Raw genomic sequence first — 3,774 nt, 5'->3', positions numbered from 1 at the left:
GACTTCAGCTCCGCCGCCATCTTTAAAATATGAGAAGAGGCAGTACCTGCATATTGTCGCCAGATGGAGCAGTTACTCTTAAAAACGACCGCTTGACTGGGGAAAAAATGAGTTTCTATTATTCTTCCCTTCCCTTTTTTATGCTGTTGCTGTTTCTTTTCTGTTTGAATCCATATGTTATTATTTTTGTAGGTGATGATGTTGTCCTATTTCATAAGCAAAGAATGAAGTCATATCTGAGAGCTATAATGAGGAAAATCAAAGGTGCTTTAAGTGATATTCTTGGGTTATAACAACATTTCTGTGAGATCAGACCAGACTCCAGATAGGCCATTTATTAACACTGGCCCTACTGTCCCTAAGCCTGGCATGCTGACATGACATGGCCGTTTTGTTTTAGAGTGATTCTTCCTTGGGGAAAACCTTGTGAGCAATGGTCCTTTCTTTGGCAGCCATAATGACATGAAATACTATGGTAAACACAGGGGCAGGCCTACCAATTATACTAATTAAGGCTCCATTCCATTTACAGTAGTGCAGCAGAGCCTGAGCCTTTCCAGTGAGCCAACATGCACAAGCAGACAGACTGTTTGACCTGAATGGACCCCTTAATTAGTATCATTGGTTACACCTGTGTATGTGCCCTGGGGCCTAGCCTACTTTAATGTCAAAATGGCTGCTGTGAAGAAGGTCTATTGGTCTAATTAACCTTTTGGCCACCTTTTCTACAACTGTAGGCTAGGTCTGCAGCTGTACGTATATCAATGGAAGTAGGCTATTTTTCTGAAATATAGAATATGTAAAGTGCCTACAGCACTGAAGTCTGTGGCATTTGAAGTTTATAAAGAAAACCATGACATGTAAAAGTAAGGTGAAGATACTTTGAATTTATGGAAATGAGTCACGCTATCTCTCTGGGTTGTATTTCTTTCCATTCACAGTCTCAGAGCTTGGATTAATGTGGTCTCTGGAGCTGGCAAAGGCCATCTGTTTACCAGACACATGCATGTACAGTAGAAGATAACCATGAACCCATCAGTTGGATACGGAAGACATTTCAGATGTCTAATAAACTTAAAATATTACGTTTTGTTCAGCTCATTCAGAAACCAGGATCAGGAGACAACTCATTCTCTACTCATTCATTATCAGATTCTTCTCATCACGTGCAATGGAAACATATTTCCATCCGGCCAGTGGTAACTGCTGGTCCAGGTCCAGTATTACACAACAGAGTACAGTATATTGATTGTGAAATACCCAACTCTTGATGTCTACCAGTACAGTGGCAGAGCTGGGCTAAACTCGCACAATAAAATCCTCAGTGTTCATTTATCCATTTGCAAATGTGAGAGTGTACTACAAATGTAACCAAATGGACCTTAATTCCTGGTCCATTTGGTTACACAGAGCTAAAGGAACACTGGGGATTTGACTGGAGCAGGAGCAGCCCACTGTCCAGCATGGGCACACAGGACATCAACTGTCCCAAGGGAGAACTGTGGCACATAATCATTACTCTCAGCAGCACACGTCAATGGCACAGTAAATCCGGTTGGTATTGAGCTCTGAGCAGCTGTATCACACAGTTTAGTACATGGCATTTAACCCATATGATTGGTAGCATGGTAAAAAAAAAAGAGAATATGCTAAATATTACTACATTTTTACATAAATAGACCTACACTATAAACACTGAACAAAATAAATGTGTGTGTGTGTGTGTGTGTGTGTGTGTGTGTGTGTGTGTGTGTGTGTGTGTGTGTGTGTGTGTGTGTGTGTGTGTGTGTGTGTGTGTGTGTGTGTGTGTGTGTGTGTGTGCGCGCGTGCGTGTGTGCGTGCGTGCGTGCGTGTGTGTGTGTGTCAATTACAATTAAACATTTAATTTATACTCATATAAAGTAGATGCTACATGGCAGATATAGGTGTTGTACTTAGTGTGGAGTGATAAATACTGCATGTGCTGCTGCCCTTATGAAGAATGCATTTGAAAACCTATTAGAGGATTGACTATGGAATATGTGTCCCCTGGGATATACTGTTATAGCATTGTAATGGCTACATCCATTGTGGTTTCTACAGCCCTTATTGATCAAAGAGTCATGCTCAATAATACAAGCAGCTCACTTGCTAATGAACTCATATTCCTTTTTCTGTATGTGTTCCAAAAACATTTTGATGTCCTTTTCACTTAAATACATGCATTTTCAGAGTTAAAATAAGAATTAAATAATAATCTCTTAATTAAACAAGACTAATGTAACATTTCACATGTTACATTAGCTTCAGGCACAATCCTCTTTCTTCCATTACTCTGGACATCCCAGAACCTAAGTATTGATTCAGAATGGCAGTAGTTGTGGATGCATCTGTGTGTGTGTGTGTGTGTGTGTGTGTGTGTGTGTGTGTGTGTGTGTGTGTGTGTGTGTGTGTGTGTGTGTGTGTGTGTGTGTGTGTGTGTGTGTGTGTGTGTGTGTGTGGCTGTGAGTGTTTGATAGGGAGAAGACAGAAAGTAAAGTGAGTGAAAGAGTAAGTGAGTGAGCTAGTGTGTGTGTGTGTGTGTGTGTGTGTGTGTGTGTGTGTGTGTGTGTGTGTGTGTGTGTGTGTGTGTGTGTGGTGTGTGTGTGTGTGTGTGTGTGTGTGTGTGTGTGTGTGTGTGTGTGTGTGTGTGTGTGTGTGTGTGTGTGCAACGTGAGTGTGGAAATAGGGAAGTGAGAGGGGAACTCACCAGTACCTGCCTAATGGGATTTTCTTCCCATCCCTCTACAGCAAATTACATTATGGAGCTGTTACGGATAGCTTTCTCAGATTTCTTTCTGAAAATATTCGACATATCTTGCCAGCGGTGAAAGTTAACACTCTGACACTGACAGCCCCAAAAACACTTATAGTACAGTATACCTACTTTGTGCTTAGTCGTATGACGGTGTTGCTCCCTGACAATACGGCAAGAGACACCACCGTACGATGAAGTATAATAAATTAGGCCATTGGCTTCATGTCAAATTCCTCCGATTGATATACATTTGGCCACGGACCCATATCTGAAAATATTTTGTGCCAGGGACCCCAAAAGAAGAGATTTATGTGAAAACGTTTTATATATATCCCATATTAAAATGGCGTCATTCTGACTCAGCCATAAACTATGACAACATAACCATGAACAAACTACGAGTCAGCTCCATTTATGGGCAAAAAAGCGGGCATGCCCATATGGGAATATACTGATGGTATAAAAGGGACAAGGACTGACAGATACAGATATCTCCATATATGGGCACAAAAAAGACACAGACAGACAGGTAGTATATATATTATATATAAAACATTGTGCTAAAAAAGCTTGTAGATTGGCTATTTTTGAATATCGAAGTATAAAATAGGGTTAAAGTGGTTAAACTGATTTTGATGCTATATTCATTAACTTTGCTGGGGACCCTCTGGAACCTTAAGGACCCCAGGTGGTCCCTGGACCCCACTTTGAGAAACACTCAATTAGGCATTAGACAGACATGGGGGAGGGGAGGACAGAGGAGCAAAGTCCCACCCCCTCCCCTTGTTGAGGCCATGTGGAGCCAGCTGATCCGTCAAACAGAGTTGCTTGATGTCAGGTTGCTGGGCAACAGGCAGTAGAGAATGTGCAGAATCACTCTTGATTTAAATGGCCTTTAAAAGAAGCGCTCTGTAGCTGCACCTGTTGCTCTCTGTTGGTTTGTCAAAAGACAATGCTTGGACGTATTATATAAATGAGGGGATGACCTCAGTCACATT

The sequence above is a fragment of the Gymnoscopelus braueri genome (assembly GCF_963280865.1).
Source record: "Gymnoscopelus braueri genome assembly, chromosome: 18".
Classification (NCBI taxonomy): domain Eukaryota; kingdom Metazoa; phylum Chordata; class Actinopteri; order Myctophiformes; family Myctophidae; genus Gymnoscopelus; species Gymnoscopelus braueri.
The sequence above is the reverse complement of the archived record's forward strand: the minus strand, read 5'-3'. Positions refer to the sequence as shown.